General features: G+C 40.3%; 1 protein-coding gene and 1 long non-coding RNA gene across 2 annotated transcripts in view; one reads left to right on the top strand and one right to left on the bottom strand.

Moving 5' to 3' along the window:
* LOC127527635 (uncharacterized) overlaps positions 1-18,100 on the top strand; it is a 286,851-nt gene that overhangs the window by 96,669 nt on the left and 172,082 nt on the right. The window lies entirely within an intron of this gene.
* LOC127527636 (uncharacterized) lies at positions 1,421-18,091 on the bottom strand. The gene is made up of 3 exons (XR_007934823.1): positions 18,011-18,091; positions 3,062-3,171; positions 1,421-1,674 (listed from the first exon to the last, which is right to left on the bottom strand). It is a non-coding gene; the product is annotated as an uncharacterized LOC127527636 (long non-coding RNA).

Below are 18,100 nucleotides of genomic sequence, written 5' to 3'. Positions count from 1 at the left end.
AAAAAAAAGAGCTTTGCCTTATACATTACAGGTAGAAAATAGCCACAAAATGTGCAGGTGACACAGCATCGGACTCTTAGGATATTAGTGTTTTAAATTAATATTTGTAAATATGAATATACAAGTAATAGCATCTCATTCTGCCTGGTTATCTTTATTGTTACTCTGGAAATCAAAGTTTGAATGGAAGACTTCATCACTCTCATTACAATTATGCAACACATTATGTGGAAGACTTTTAGCTACTGTAGATACCAACGTGTTGAGGACATGCCAATAATTCTGTAGGCCAAAATAGATAAGGGTGTTTTCTTGATAGGCATTATAAGTTATAAGGAGGAAACGCTGCATATTTAATATAAAATTCTTTCATACAATGTTTCTGACCAATTTATTATGTCAACATTAAAGTTTTTTTTTTTTTTGGTTATGTAAACTTGGTAGCTCTGTGACTCAACTAATTATTTTTCTTGGAAAACTTGATTGTTAAACTGTAAGTACAAATAGCTCCTCAAACCAACTAAAAAAAAATATTTTCTTTTACCATTTTGTCCCCACCTGCGTGCCCGAGGCAAAGATCTCTTATCAGAACATTGTCAATCCAGCCTTGCATAACAAAACATGCATTACGGTAAATTACGGCGTCACTGAGGATGGTAAAGGTCAGAAGGAAAGGAAGGTGGAGTATGCTGCTCCAAGACAAGCCAGTTGCTGCCAAACTCAGCAAGTGTATCATTTAATCAAAAGAAAAGCATGTGAGGTTAGTGTTTTTGTTCATTTCTTTCACAATACAAAGCCACTGGAGATAACTGAAAAAGGGCCCAGTGCCAAACAGTGTACTGTAGATCAACATAAAGTATTAGAAGACCAGCAGTTAAAGGATATTAATTACATTGACATACTTGAGGAGCCATAGTTTGGTTTTTTGCTATTTCGGACATTTTCAGAATTGTTTTTGTATGTTTAAAATGTAAGGAAAATCACATCAATACTCATTCATCCATCCAATCATCTTCAAACCCACTTTCTCCAGTTCATTATTACAGAGTCCCCCTTGCTTATCTCAGCTGCACTGGACGCATGTAAGGACACTCCACAGGAGGGACACCTCACCATCATAGGGCCCACTCATGCACACACATCCACTGTTGGCCCACTCATGCATGTGCACAGGCAAACGCACACACACAATAACAGTGGGATAATTTAGTCACCAGCTGACCTAACCCCCACATCATTCATTCATTCTTCAAATTGGCTTATTCCATTGCTGAGTTGCAGAGAACTTGGCAACGTGACCCAAACTTGGATGGGGCTGTTGGCCATTAAAGGTCTTACTCATGTAGGGTCTTATCTAGAGGTCGACTGAATGTGCACATCCTGTGGGAGTAAATACTGCAACTAAATATACAAACAAGCAAGAAAGAGGGCTGGGAGGTATTCCTCATGTAATGAGTAATATGAAAATATTTCAATAAGCAAAAAATGACTACACCTGGCATCAAAAACAACGAAAGGTCTTCTTTCAGCAATAGAGGGCATTCCTGGTGTGTTCTTCTTCACGCACAGATGAATGTTGACTTGAATTGTGGACATCCTTAATATTCAGTCCGAGGCAGAAGGAGTGGGACTTCCAGGTTGTGATTGGAGGAAGTGAGGGGTGAGGTATCTGTCCTGAAGGTATAAAGGAGAAGGTGTTACCAACACATTTGGCTGTTAATGCTCAAATTATAGCCATGTAGTTGTCTCCTACTTGCAAATGTCTGTGTTTTATCATGGAAAGGCTTTGGGAGACACCTGTCCTTAAAAAATACACTAAACCCATTATTGAATGTGTTCCAGTCCCATACCAAAATAGTAAGGGGGCATTTGAAATGTTAGGTGTGATAAAGTCCTAAAAATCTAACAGGGCTGATGTGTTTCATAATACGAGTGTGAAGCCAACACACAACACAGCTGTAATAATATTACTAAAATAATAAATTGATAGTAATAAAAATAATAATACTCCTCAAACTGGCATAGCATAGGAGACACAAACATGGCAAAGTAAAATTAAATGATCAACACAGTAACACCACTGCAACGGTAGACTTTGAATACATTGCTTAAGATTTAGTTCCAAATACAGTGGAACCTTGGGTCATGACCGTAATTTGTTCCAAAACTCTGGTCGCAACCCGATTTGGTCGTGACCCGAAGTAATTTCCCCCATAGGATTGTATGTAAATACAATGAATCTGTTCTGGACCGTACGAGCTGTATGTAAATATATACAGTATACGCTCGCTCGCGTTCTCTCTCTCGCTCGCGCCCTCTCTCTCTTTTGCTCACTTACGCTCTCTCTCTCGCTCGCTGTACAGGGAATGCACAGGGAGAGACTGAACACGTGCGGAAATCATCGGCGCGTACAAACCGGAAGGGAAACTGGCTTGTTCGTCACCCGAGTGTGTGGTCATGAACAGATGCAAAAGTTTGGCGAACTTTTTGGTCATAACCCGATTTGTATGTGGTCCGAGACGTTCGTGACCCGAGGTTCCACTGTATAAGCATCTCTTAAATGGGCTTTCACTAAAACGTGCATTAAAACTCCTCAAATCCCATCCTCTGTTGTTCAGCACCATCAATGACTTGATGATTATATTCTTCACATTCATTATAGTCACATTTTATCCACTTTTCTCTAGCATTGCTCTAGTATTCCTCATAATATTTAAAATTCAATATGAATAGGACACTAGATATGCTTGTCATTTTTAGGGTTAACACTTAACGTTTTCAATTATTTTGAAATGTTAATAAAAAAAAGTTACATGACAATGCCACCTTTACCAAACTGCTGCCTGAGGCAAATGCCCTGTTGTCTCAGTCCATGTGCTGGTGAAGTCTGATTTTTTTTCTCTGGGTGGCTTGACATGATATCAGGGGGGCTTAGTCCGGCTAGAAGACCCCCTGGAGCCGGACCTGGCAGATTCTTTTATTGTAGACCAACAGTTATCTGCCTATTCACACATTTGCTGACCTTTTGGCGATATACGGTTCATAGTTGCAGTGCACTTACGTGCAGGACTGTAATCTTCTGCCTTCTGTCAGTAGTTCCTTCAGACTTCACCTAGGTAGTACTGTCCCTGTAGCCTTCCTGTTGGGAGTGTGCTGTCTCTCTCTCCCTCTCTCGACCCAATTGTAGCTGAGAAAGAAACTTGTTTATCAGCATCTCGGTGGTTTAATAAAGTGAAACGTGTATGCAGAAAAGCAGGCTTTATTGAATGCTTTTTAATCTTTAAACATTATTCAAATAGATGGTGTCCAAAATCAAAAAAAAAAGTGTGACAGTAAACCAGTACAGCCTGATACTGCTGGATGTGTAGACTTTCCTGGCGGCCCATTTCTTGCGTTGCTTTAAGTGTCAGCAGTAATTCAGAGGATTCTTGTCTTGATTTTTCCCCCCTCTGTGTTTCTCTCTACTCATCCTTGCTACTGATCTTATAAAGCTAACCTAGGTATAATGTAGACATCCCGTCTCCAAGACAGCTTTACCCTTTTTTTTTTAAATTAAACGTTTTGTCTCTGAACAGTGCATTCACATCTCATACGCTTCTGCCTTTAGAGTCAGGAGACTACAATGAGATGTTTGTAGACACTCTTGTGCCATCATCCAGAGTTCATTAAACTAAAATCATGTTTCTAAAATCAGCTGCTTTACCTCATGCTTCTGACATCATAAATGGGAGCCAACAGCGCAACATGTTTGTCTAACTCTTGCATTTTGACTCACAAAATAGCAGAGTTAATTACACTTTGTACTTTAATTATTAATCATTTCATTAAGCAAACACCAAAGCATTAGTGGACAAAGTACAATCTCAGTAGCCATGTAACATGACAACAAGGTAATTAAGAATAGAAAATAATAAAATAAGACAAATTAGATATCTTTGTAAAGGTCCACTTTTTAAACATACAATACAAGAACAGTTCTGCTCGTTTCTCCAACAATATGACACAACAAAAATCACATGTCGACCCAGAAGAACATCCACATTCATCACAGATGGTGCCAGGACCCTTGCACCGCGAGGTGTCGTCCTCATTTCTGCTGTTATGTAATAGACACTGGCCTGTCTAGATCAAGTTGCTCTTGATGCCGCTGGGATGGAATCTCTGCTCACCTCAGCTTTAGGATGGAAAAAAGCAGGTGGAGTAAGTGTGGCCTGTAATGGGTTGCCATCCATTCCAGAGTTAGTTTCTTACTTGTTCCCAATGATGCTCATCTGTAATGAACATGAGTAGATAGATGGATGCTTTTTAATTAACAGAACTTTAAAAAGTACACATTATGAACATTTTGGACTGGGATTTGCCCTTTATGATCAATTCTGAACCAACTGCACTGTGGAGCGGAGCTCTCTAACATATAATCCATCCATCCATTATCCAACCTGCTATATCCTAACTACAGGATCACGGGGGTCTGCTGGAGCCAGTCCCAGCCAGCACAGGGTGCAAGACAGGGAATAAACCCCGGGCAGGGTGCCAGCCCACCGCAGGGCACACACACACCAAGCACACACTAGGTACAATTTAGGACCGCCAATGCACCTAACCTGAATGTCTTTGGACTGTGGGAGGAAACCCACACAGACATGGGGAGAACATGCAAACTCCACGCAGGGAGGACCCGGGAAGCGAACCCAAGTCTCCTAACTGCGAGGCAGCAGTGCTACCACTGCGCCAACGTGCCGCCCCTAACACATTTTGTTTTGTGACAGAATTAAATGGGGATGTCTGGGTTGGTGCCCCAAACTTTTCCTGTGGGAACCTGCAGTGCCTTATTCGACCACAATGGTTATACTCCTTTATGTCTATAACAGATAAACAGAAAAAAAATTTTGAAGCAGCAAAAATGTTTAATAAGGTGTTCCAGTTCTTCATAGTTACAAACCATCACTTCATTATGATTCCTAATTGACTAGTATATCAGTATCACTTTTGTTCATTTAATTTAAATTCTCTTGATAAAAATGTTTTACTACCATAGTTCTCTGATCCAAGATGAAATGAATTAAATTAAATGTTGAAAATGCATATTACCCTGTGTCCATCCAAAAAAATCCAAATTCTCACCACTAAGATTTTGTTAAAGCGACAGGTCTGTCAGAAGTCATTTTAAGTAGGCATCTTTTTGTGTATGGAGGAATATTTTGGATAAAATAAAATATAAACAGACAAATAAATAAATACATATTGTGAAATGTGACAAATAAATAGAAATGCAATGTCATGTGAGTCTAATTACCATATATACTCACGGAAACCTGAAAAAACCAATCATAAAATCAGATCCCAACTTATACGCACATTCAAAAATGCGACACCTGCATTTTTTTTTTTTACATCTTCTTGCCTTCTCCAATCTCACATCAGGTTTCTCAGATGTGTCACATTTTGTTGCAGCAGTGCAGTTACCAATTTCTTTCACTACTTCAACGACGTTTAATTTAAAACCAGCTTCATATTTTCTTCTGATTGAAAACTCCATCATAGATAAGGGATGCTCTTACAATAAAGGTGTATGAGGGTGTGAGATACAAAAACCACAAAACAGTGTAGCAGAGCCACATAAAGTATTGTTGTTTATAGTGTTGCACCCAGTCGCGTCTCGTCACAGCACCCTGTTTAAACGAGTATGTGTTTGTTTAAATGTCGTCCCTGTAATGAGAAACGGGGAAGGATGTTGCGGGGAGGCAGCGATCCCTGGAAACGTCAGAACCGGAGTTTTGCCAGTTACATCCGGCTTGTTATTATTTAAACAGTAAGGAGGGAAAGAAGAGGGAGATAGGAGAGTGAGAAGGAGATTCACCTAACAAACCACAGATCACCATTTTTCTGTATTTATTCACATCGCGTCTTCTTCCCAGTTTGCTTCTCATTCAGCCGGATTTACTACAACGCATTCATCACCAGAAACCCCGGGGTTGGACATTATTTTCCACCATCGCTGAGGAAGCACGGTGAGATTGTTCTATATTCATTCTGGAGAGCCAAACACAAATATTTTTGAACAGTTATCAGTAATTTGGAAAGGATATTTACCTGGACTTAATTTCATGTTTGTTAACATTTCAGTAATCATTCATTGGCATTATTTGTATTGTGTGTTTGTTATACATGTGCAGGGGCAAGGGAGGTTTTGTTTTTGTATATATGGTGTTTTCACTTTGCTGGTATGGTGGAGGGATATATGTAGATATTTTTTACGTTGGGGATTTATATTATTGTATTTGTCATTGTGTTATTTAATATATTACTGCACTTGATTTACATATTTGATATTTTTTGCTTGTGTTTAACTGTCGATTGGGAGGGGGATATTATTTGTCAGAGGTACTGCTTGGTGTAAGTAGGTTCTCCTCAGTAATTTATCCAGGCCACGGGTCATGGTAGTGTTGCTGCTGGCTGGGTAAGGGGTCGGCCGTTACAACAGAGCAAATGTTGCTTTGAAATAGTTTGGATATTACAGTGTGGTCACGTAGGCATAATACATGAAAAAAAAGGCATTGTGCTCCGTGGTTACTCTCTCAGGTGGGCGTTATCACATCATAATCTCTTGGACCAATAGCATGAGTTTTCTGCATTGGACTTATATGACCGACATTATAAAATACCAGAAATTATATGATAAATTAATCTCTGTGGGAGAACTTATCCACGAGTATATATGGTAAATGTTTCATGAAATTTATGGTTTTGTTGCTTATTTCTTTATGTATTTATTTGTTTCTTTACTGATGTATTTCAATGACACCACAGGCAAGATGCATTGAAGACTGTCTTTTTCGCTGTTCAAAACTGAGAGGGTGAGCTCTAGAGACTGCTGCTTTTTGATTCGTTGGTACAGAGGATGTAAATCTTTAGCCGTCAAGTGCCACATTTAGAGGCAGACACCTAAGATGAAGAGACCCATGAGGATGATGAATTCAGAGCTTCTTGAGGTAAATTAGCCGCTTTGTAAAATAATTCTGAGCAACGTCTTCTTTCACTCATATTTGCCAGTGGACACACAGAGTCGCATTTCTGAGCACTTTGTTTGCTTTAGGAATCCTGTGGCTCACAGCTATGTGCAAAATTGCGACTGTGTGTGTCCCCTCAATAAAAATGGATGAAAATGACAGTTTTACTTCAAGATGAAGTTTATGTTGCATGTGGTGCTGCTGAAATAAGTAAATGAATAAACAAATAAATACAAATAAAAACATTTCCTGCCACATATGTTGTGTTTTTGTTTATATATTGTCACATTCCACAATGTATTTATTTTCATATTTATTTATTTGTTTATTTTATTTTGTCCAAAGTATTTCTCCATTTTTGTGTTGTGTGCCTAATTCAGACTCATAAACAAGCGCAACGTAAATTAAATTAACGTTATCTTTAGCAAAACAGGTTGCAGTAACGTGAGCATCAGTAGGGAGCAGATTCATGCTGGATATTTTAGCACCGTTAGGACCATTTTTCACACCACATATCACTACCATGACACCTTGATGCCTCCACTGTTGCGTTTAAGTGGTTCCGCGTTAATAAACTACCTACGCCATGTTGAATCATGCTACAACAAAACAGAACACTCCTGAGGACATAGCCAAATGTGGGTGGAATGTCATTTTTAATGTCTGATGCAATCGGCTGCTTGGAGGCCAAATTAGTGTCAAGAAAAACTGAAGGAGCTGAAACTGGAAAACAAAAGGTATTGTTAATAAATCACAACTATATAACATCAGCCAAATAACATAAAAATGGAAGATTAGTTGCCTCACATGACATAAAACATGTAATTAAATCAAAGTTAAGGCTGAACTGAATGCACCTATTTGTAACACATTCACTAGGATAAATATATGTAAACACTCAGAAAGCCGCAGACACATCCTAACTGTATCTCCATTGAATTTAAAGTTGATGATACGGTATAATACTGGACTTCCATCTTTCCATCTGTTAAATAAAGAGTTCCATTTAAGCAGCACAGGAGAGATTGGTAGCCCAATGAGCCATGTTGCTACGTCATGGTTTTTGATGCTTTCTAAGTAGAATTCTATGTTTGCAAGTTCTCAAAGACATGGTTAGGGCTATTAGTCACTCTAAATTGGTCTGTCTGGTTGAGTGTATCTGTCTGTCAAACTGAACCTGACATTAAGCAATTTTGTGTTACATAACATTTGTCACACATGAGCGAGTAGGGGACAGCCAACGGGCTCGACAGAGCGCGGAAAACCACAGGGGGAGACTACTAGACAGCGCATTGACGCCTTTCTCTCTTTTTCAGCAGGAAAAACGAAGATACGAAGCCCAACAAAACATAAACAGACAACTTACCAAAAACGCACTTCTGCATCAGTCTATGGTCCCCCGGTAAGACTTCAATTCTAGTCCCTCGTTGATGTACTCACTTCCACCTTCCCACGCTGGCGTCACCTTCATCACTTCTCACCTCCGTCACCCTCATTTCCCTTATGACTGTGCTTCCACACCATAAAACCTCCCTCTGGCAACTGTTTCTCTGTCTGACATGTACTTTGTATACCTATGACTGGTACCTCAGCACTACTGCTTGGCCTGAGCTGTACACACTATACGGGGATGGTCTCCTCAACCCTTAATTGATTCTCTGTGTCTTTTTATACTTCACACATTACACATCCAAATGAAGTAGTCAGTTGTAATTAAATAACAAACTCATAAAATGTTGGGGTCCTAAAAGTAAAAAACATAAATTGCCATAATGCAAGGTGGAAAAATTATGATATAGTGCTGCATAGAAAAATGATGTGTCTTCCTTTGTGCTGGTCATAAATCTGATGGCATCTTCTTGTTTCCTCCTGATTTAGAGGATGGCATTGGCAGAAGAAGAGGAATGGGGTGGAAGTGACATCACTTGATGATTGTCATATCCAATCCTTTCCTCTGTGCACTCATGAAATCGGTCCTCATAAGAGACTCACCAAATTAATCAATCACAATCAATACAAAATCCAACTGTCTTCTCTATGTAAAACATAAGAGCAGCCAAAACCAAAATTGAACTTATCTGTACATTTTGATTACTATCTTCAAAAACTTTTATCCTTTGCAGCTTGACAATGGTATACATTAACTTTAGTAATGGCAGGAAATACATGGACCTCAAAGAAAGATATTCATGTGTTTCTTTTTCCTTCTTACTATCCCACAGTTTGCAGACATTAGTGTAAGCAGGCAGCTGTCCAAGTTTGACATCCCTGCTTTGTGTATCCCACAGCTAACGTGCGCCTAATTGGCTTATGCAATGTAGTTGAGTCTCAGCAGGTGTCAACCACTGTTATTTTTCTGTCAGCCGTGGCACATGCCTGTGGTGCTGTTTGCTGTGAGAAGGACCCCGAGGTGTGATTACATTGCCGGGGCACCTCATATATCCAGTTTTTTGCTACAGATGTGCATATCATGTCATAAGTTCTCGATTAAGACCAAGATCAATGTTCAAGGTCCAGTGGTTTGCCAGTTTTTGCATGACAGATGGACAAACCTCAGTATTTTATATGTATAGATGAAGTAAAACATTGGCAGGCATGTTTCATCACACAACAAGAGCTTAGTGACCCACCAACAAAGCAACAAAAGAAGCATATATTTTAAAAAGAGAACACATCATGCTGCCTACACAAATGACACAGCAGGAGCACAGCAATGGTGCTTACTGCAAGCAATTACAGAGTAATTCAGTAGGCAAGTGCAGTTCACTGAAATTTCCAGAATGTAAACTACAGCAGAGCCTGCTTTAATGCTCCATGATCTGAAGTTCTCAACACTGAGCCACATGCAAAATTAATAACAATAAAAAAAAAAGTCTGAAACCTTCAGAGGATATCTCAGTAGGATGGCACATTACTTCTTAAGCTCTATCCAGTCTTTGTGTTTTCAGTTTCATATGGTAGAAAGATTATATATTCTGGTAAGGGCACAGATTGCAGACAGTTTGAGAGATGCACAGAGAAAACAATGGACCAGTCTGAATTGCAAGAAGAAAAAAGGAAGTGAATTTGAAATGTCTGTTAAGAACAGCAAGGGGGATAAATAGCACTCTAACAAAATATGGAAAGGAAAGGTGTATGCAGTATATCTGTTCCTATAAAGACCAATCTGTTGGCTTGTTCTTCATGCACAACTTTGTTTTTCAAGACACAGACTTAAAATTTGACCCAAGTAAATCACACCATAAGTCAAATTTCCAAAATATAACTTTTGGCCTTGCCCTCATAGGGTGGCAGTGCAGCTTGGTGTCTGAACAAATGAGCAAGAAGAAATACTAAAGTGAGTCCCTTCGATAGATAGTTCCATGGTGTCATGATTAGCAGGCTGTCAACCACTACCTCCCGATGAAGAGTCTACCCGCTTATTTTAAACTGGACCTTGGACTGCTTCTGGTATCAGAGCATTGGTTGTCGGAAGCACTTCTGGGTTGTGTGGAAACCAGGGCAGTGCTCCCCCTGTATCATCTTCTGGTGGCACCCAAGGACCCTGACAGGGCTACATTTCTAAACTCCAATTCCCATAACACCCAGCAGGCTCATCTCTCAACCCCAAAATCAGGGTTTAATTTCCACCCATTACATTTATTTTTTTTTCTTTAGGTAAGCATTTCCCTCACTTTTTTGCAGCTTGCAAAGTTTTCTCTTCTTCCATTACACCACCATTGCAATCTGCCCAACACTGTTTCTCTACCATATTTGAAGCATAAGACATGTAACTTTTGACCTTGCCTTTCCTGGATGGCAGTGGGAGCAGATCAGGATCCGATTGAGTGGTTGTAACCCCGTGGCTAACTTAACTCTCACCCATTGTATTTAATCTCAACACAATCATTTTCTAAGTTTAAATTTACAGGTAAAGTTTGGAAATACAGGGTGGTGCAGGGAAACGGGAAATTTTGGAACAAGGTGTTGGCAATCCTGGGGCATCGGCAGTTGTTTGGGACCAATGCAACTTCGTTTAGAACCCCTTGCCTTTAGTTATAATGGAGCAGTGGAGTGGTGCGCAACAAGCTGTGGCGGATAGCTGGGGGTTGTGCCCAGCCAGGACACCTGGAAGGACTGGGAGAGGGGCTATGACTCCCCCGGGCCACTGGTCAGTCTGGGGGCCAGGGGAACTGAGCATGGAAGCTCAACCCTACTGGGGCCTGTGGTCACCCCAAGGGGGCACCCAGAGGATCATAGAGCCCTGGACGTCAGCACTTCCGCCACATTCAGGGACACCCAGAGTGCTTCCGGGTGCTCATGCGGCACTTCCGCCACACTAGGAAGTGCCACAGGAAGAGCATCAGAGGGCACCTGGAGCACATCCGGGTAAATATAAAAGAGGCTGCCTTCCTCCAGTCAGGGAGCCGGCATCGGGTTGAAGAAGGCAACGCTTGGGAAAGAGGAGCAAAGACGGTGGCAGAATGACCATTGAGGAGGCCCGGACTGTGCATGGTTATTGGTGCAAGGGGCACTGTGCTTGTGCGGGACACTTTTATGTAAATAAACGTGTGTATTTAGGAACTGCCGGTGTGTGCCTGTTTGTGTTCGGGCTGGTTTACCACAGAGCGTTCACTGTGAAAGCCTTTTATAAGAATGATGATAGTGTGACTGCTGCGCAAAGGGAATTTTGTCGTCATTACCAGTTAGGATGTCATGATCGTGTCTTGTCTGCCATGCGATTACAACACGGGTGCGTAATTTTGAAGAAATGGGCACACCCTTAAAAAAGAAGTTTCCAGGTGGAGCCACTTCACATACTGCCTGGCAATCGATGGTAGCTATTCAATGATTGTTTGGAAGGTGTGTCCAAGATCCCCAGATCTCACTATTTGTGATTTTTTTCTGTGGGGGCATCTTAAAAGTCAAGTGTAATGCACACATCCTGTAACCACTGCTGAACTAAAAAGGAAGATTGAAATCGCTGGCATTCCTCTTCACATGTTATGTCGAGCAATGCAGAATTTCCACAACAGGCTGACAGAATGTGTACGGAGAAATGGACAACACCTTCATGATGTTTTCTTCAAAACATAAAATAAATATTGATTACCATCATTAATTGTATATTCTGTACAATACATTTTATCATGAAATGTATTTTGTAATGTGTTTATTTGTGCATTGAACGTCAATTGAAAATTTCCCATTTCCCTGTGCCACCTTGTATTACCATGGCAAAATCAGAATAGAGAACTACAGTTCCAAAGTAGTGAGTGGTATGAAATGTCATTAGGAGTTCCAAAGCACATAGTTCCAAATCCTCCAAAAACACTTCCCAAAATACCCACTAGAGGAGGTATACTGTCAAACTCCAGCTGAATATGGTCCAACACAAAATCCTTATAAAATAAAAACATTTATTTTCTCAGAATGCTGTGTCAAAAAAAAGAATGCTCCGTGGAGCACAAACAGGAGTCACCTAAACCAATAAGGCAATTCAAAGCAAATACATTCCTGATACACCATCTAGATACAAAGTCAAAAACAGAGCATGAAGTCAAAAGTAAATCGCACAGGCACAGCAAAAAACAAGAGCTCACCAACTCCAAAGCGCATTCACAATGAAACACCAGGAACTGTGGAATACCAACTCTGGATTTAGAGGGTGGAGGGCAGTTCCTAGCGGTGATTGGCAGGTGGATCCTGCCTCTTGGGGGACCACCCACAAAACACATAGAATGTAACACAAGCAGCCTACATACAAAGTCAAAATCAAACACAAAGAATAATGCACGTAATCAATAAAAGTAACAATAACATAAATGACACAACAAAGAAGTAAAAGGATATAAGACAAGACTTTGAACTCTTGGGTGAGATATAACAGCTCTAGTGTGATCAATCAACAGAGAAGCAGTGCCACACAATTTGTGTTAGCAGTGTGATGGTTAGCAAATGTGTTTTTTCGACCAAGAAATCTGGGTTTGATTTCTTTTCATTACATGTAACATTTCTTTATTCAGTCATTTACCTCATTATTGTTTCATGGTCTGAGCCACCCTGACTGGAAATATTTTGCCTCCTGACTTATTTACTTCAATTAGGGGCTCTTTTAACATGGAAAAACACTAATACTATATGTAAAAACCTTTCCAGTACAAACAAAAGTCCTAAATGTAACACGTTTAAGGGTAATTAAGATTGCTAATATACAGTATGCATTCCTTCACAGAGGTGTAAAGACTCTTCTCAGCCTGGGATAACACATTTCTCCAGGTCTTAATGACCAGCAAACTTTTTAATCGTTCCTTTCTTCTTCTCTAATGGCAGTTTTTTCTCACCCTTTCTCCTTTTATCTGCCACGGCTTTGCTCCCTCCTTCTTCTGCTGTGTATTGTAAACACAAGGGGGTGCCACTGAGTCCCAAACCACAAACATAATGTCACCCAACACAACTCTGGGTTCAAATAAAGGATTTTTATTTGTTACAACACGTTCCAACCAAAATCAACACAAGAATGTAACAGTCAATCAATTTCTTCTCTCCTTTTGTTCCTCCAAGTGAGTGTGGCCTGCTGCCTCCCGACTTTGACTCTCCTAGGTGAAGCTATGCGTTTATTTTACACTGGACCTTGGAGCTGAGGTGTCACCCATTGCACGGCTGCACTCGGATCTCAATCTGCATGGTTTGCCATGTAGTGAGTGTGACAATGCATTGTAGTCAGCGCATGCTCTCATCCTAACCTAACCTTGAACTGCTTCTGGTGTCACTGCATAGATTGTCTGAAGCACTTCCAGGTTTTGTGGAAACCAGGACAGTCTTCCCCTTGTAGTGTCCTCTGGTGGCATCCAAGGACCCTGACAGGACTACATTTCCAGACTCCAATTCCCATACCACCCAATGGGTGTCCTAACTTGGTTTAGCCTAGAGGAACACTGCCACCTGCTCTGTGGCTGCTTTCAATAGCCACATTCACCCAGTCCATCTATTATTCTTCTGTCCCAGTTGGGATGACGATTGTCAGGCATTCCTGCCAGGTTAAGTTTACACTCCCACGGTCCTTCCATTATGGCCTCGCGGCCGGGCAGGAAATCACCGTACATCCCGGCCAGAACACCTGTCCTTGCTCCATGCCACGTAGAGTATATTACTTGGTTTGGTAACACTTTAGTTTAAGTACTGCATTTACTGTTAACACGGTTTCTTTTAGTCTTCATCATACTTCTAAAACATTAGAAGATAGTTGATTCCTTTCTGTACAGTGTGGCTTATTAAGAACTTTTATATGCTGGTAAAATTATTTATGAATTTGAAGGAGTCACAGGTCTTATACCGAAGTATCTGATATCAAGAGAAATCTGTCTCACTTAAGCCATTTTTGACTGCCAAATGAAGTTATTTAGTAGGCCATACAAGATGACATTGTCCTAAGGGAAGCAACCTCTGAGAAAGATTTATCAATTTAGGTTCACCCAACATTTTTATCATCTAAGCAATGCACAGAAGCTATTAAAAAGGCACATAAAATGTTAGGTTATATTGTAGAAACACTAATACATGAATCTGGAAACGTTATGATTAATTTATATAAAGCACTAGTGAGTAGTCTATATAATGCACAAGTGCAACATATCTGTGTTTTGTGTATTTCCAGTCTCTACCATACAATAATGACATAACAACACTTGAAGCTGTACAGAGGAGAACAACCAGGTGCATTCCAGAACTTAAGGACATGTCCTACTGTGACAGACTCAGAGACAGTTAAACCTGTTTAGTCTCAAGCAGAGGACACTGTGTAGGGACATAATCTGGGCATTTAAAGCAGCAGAATTCTCTCATCTTAAGGGTGAATCACATACTCGAGAACATCAGTGGAAATTAAAGGGAAGTGCATTTAAAAGTGAAGCCAGTAAGCACTTCTTTACACAAAGAGTTGGGGGTCTCTGGAACAAACTACCGAGACATGGAGTTGAAGCAGAAAACCTCGGCAAACTTTAAGAAGAATCTGGATGTGATATTGGGACAGCGTAGCTATCAGGTAAACAAATGAGCCAGAACATCACAACATAATGATGACATCATTAAAAGAGAAATATTTGGCTATTTCTTGTATGTCAGATGCATATGGTTTTTTTATACAGACTGATATTAATTCTGCATTTTGTGTGACATAAAAGATAATTGATAACAAAAGATGAGGAGGTATTTTATTTATACCTTAGATAGATAGATAGATAGATAGATAGATAGATAGATAGATAGATAGATAGATAGATAGATAGATAGATAGATAGATAGATAGATGAGTGACTAATGAAAAATAAATACACGGATAAATTGAGTAGATTAAGGACTGACTAATGATTGATAGATAGATAGATAGATAGATAGATAGATAGATAGATAGATAGATAGATAGATAGATAGATAGATAGATAGAATTTCATTGATCCCCAAAGAGAAAATCACAGATCACCATCATGTTTGAAACAAATTATTAAAAATTATGTAGTAGAAATATTACTGTACTTTTAAACCTCAGAATTCCATCCATCCATTTTCACACATTGTAATCCAGTTCATCATGGTAGGGAGCCACAAACTACACTGGCAGTGATTGATGTAAGGGTCTATTTTACATCACCTTTATTATCACCTTTTCACCTCTAAATAAAGAAAAGACCTCACAATCTGTCCTTGAGAATTCATAGGCACCAGTTCCTGACCTGCTATTTGCTTAAAACTGAACTAAAGCAAACAGTGGAAATCCAAAAGTAGCGGGCACTATGGCCCAGGAAGACATGCAGCCTTTAAAGATCGTGTCAACATTGTTTGTAAGTCTAGAGCACACCCTGCAGGTGGTTTTATAGAAGTGCAGTGTTTGAGTACACAGTAGCACAAAGAAGAATCCGCAGATCTTCGTCATTTATTATTATTATTATTTTTAGTCTGTGGTGGGCTGGCGCCCTTACCGAGGTCTGTTCCTGCCTTGCAGCCTGTGTTGGCCGGGATTGGCTCCAGCAGACCCCCGTGACCCTGTAGTTAGGATATAGCGGGTTGGATAATGGATGGATGGATTATTAGTAGTAGTAGTACTGTAGTATGTTTTTACTTATTGCTAGTTTAAAAAAATAAGCAGTATAGGAATATGTCTAAATGTGTGTATGGTGTTTGCTTTTACCATATATTATTTTGTAATATTTAATTCTAAATGTTGACAGCAAATTCATATGTAGAAAAATGGCGTATAGAAAATGGATGGATTGATATTTGAAATAAAAACCATTTAATTCTATAGTTCCATTCATTTTTTAAATGCCATATTTGCCAAATATAATTTAAATATAATTTCAAATATATGGCCATTAGGAGCAGGCAATATTTTAGCAACCCGCCTACCCAGGATAACACCAAGAAAACTATAGAATTTATGAAATAGTTAAACCAAAAGTGAGATACACAAAGTGAGAGCACAATTAGCACATAAACATACAAACCAGTAGAAGCTGTTGCCTCTCAGGTCTCGAAGCACTGCCTGCCAGGTAGAGTGGCAGCCCACATGCCTGGTATAAAGTACCATGAAGCACTCCTAAACAGGGTCTCCAAGCCACTGTCTCCCTTTTTCTCCATCTAATTTTCTGGTTCCACTTCTGCTAACAGTTCCATGGATGGCCTTAGCAGCAGCCAAACTCTTGTCCCAAGTCCCATCCCTGCCCCCAGGTTTAAGCACTGCCACATGGTCACTTCCCAATTACTTCTCGGCTCAGGGGCTAGGCTTATGTTTGCAATAGGGATTAGAGGTCCTGTCAACAGTCCTTGTTGCCCCTGCACCTCTAAGCTTTGCTCCATCCACCCATCAATATATCATTAAAAACATTTAATTCAGATTAGCTTGAGGAGGGATGCAGTAAACAGTTCTGTTTGGGAGTTCAGTGCACTCAGAGTTGCTGTCATAGTCAATGATTTGAAAATCTTTTAACATTATTTTGATACCCTGCTATTGATAATGTCATGATTATTGTTGATTTATGTATATGTACATGATGTAGGATATATTAATATATAATATTATATATATATATTGTGAGACTTGCCCGGACACCATCAGACCGACACTGCATCTTTATCAAAATACCTTTTTATTGTCGTCCACACAACACAAGTCTATTCACAGTCCCGCACAACTCACAGTGCTTTAGCCCCAGTCTCCCCTCTCCTGGGCCTTCTCTCGCCTTGTCCCTGGGCCACCTCTTCTCTCTCTCCAGGAGCTTCGTCCTGCTCCTGCTCCCGACTCCAGTTCATTGATAGGAGGGAGGCGGCCCCATTTATAGTCACCCGGATGTGCTCCAGGTGGTTCCCGGCAATCTTCCCCTGACACGCCCCTGTGTGGCGGAAGTGCCGGCTGTCTTTCCGGAAGCACTCCGGGTGTCTCTTTTTTCTTCTTCCCCCCAGCACTTCCTGGTGTGGCGGAAGTGCTGAGGTCCCAAGTCCTCCAGGCATGGGGACGCCCCCTGGCGGTCCGGAGGAGGCATGAGCCCTCCTCCTGTCCTTCTGGGCGTCCCGGCTGGGTACCACCCCCAGCCACGTGCCACAATATATATATATATACATAATTATAATTGATTGCTTTCCCACAATGCCCTTATCTATTGCATGGTTTGATTGTTTTGGCAACAGCTCTGGTTTCTGGACACATGACAATAAGTTGCATTGAGACTGACTTCATGATGTAAGTTGTGTGAAGATTAAAGCATGCATTGTTCCATTTCCAACTATTCTTTCATTTTGTTCCCCAAAATTGTTCTTCTCTTAGTTTGGATTTATTTAGTATAAATTTGGGTGGACACCTCACCACCACAAGTCACAGTACTCACACATAGTCAAATAACCTGGCATACATTTGATATACTGTACATATGTGATAAGACACAATTTACAGTGACTGCAATAAATCCCACCAATATCTTATTTTTGTATAGCTCCTTCAAGGTAAACACCACCCCAAATCTATTCACACTCACCCGTACATAGCACAGAACAGTTTTAAAAGAGATTCACCCAGTACATAAGATGAAGGTGCTAGTGACTTAAGCTCAGAGCGGAGC

The sequence above is a fragment of the Erpetoichthys calabaricus genome, chromosome 4 (assembly GCF_900747795.2).
Source record: "Erpetoichthys calabaricus chromosome 4, fErpCal1.3, whole genome shotgun sequence".
NCBI classification, from domain to species: Eukaryota; Metazoa; Chordata; class Cladistia; order Polypteriformes; family Polypteridae; genus Erpetoichthys; species Erpetoichthys calabaricus.
The sequence above is the reverse complement of the archived record's forward strand: the minus strand, read 5'-3'. Positions and strand labels throughout refer to the sequence as shown.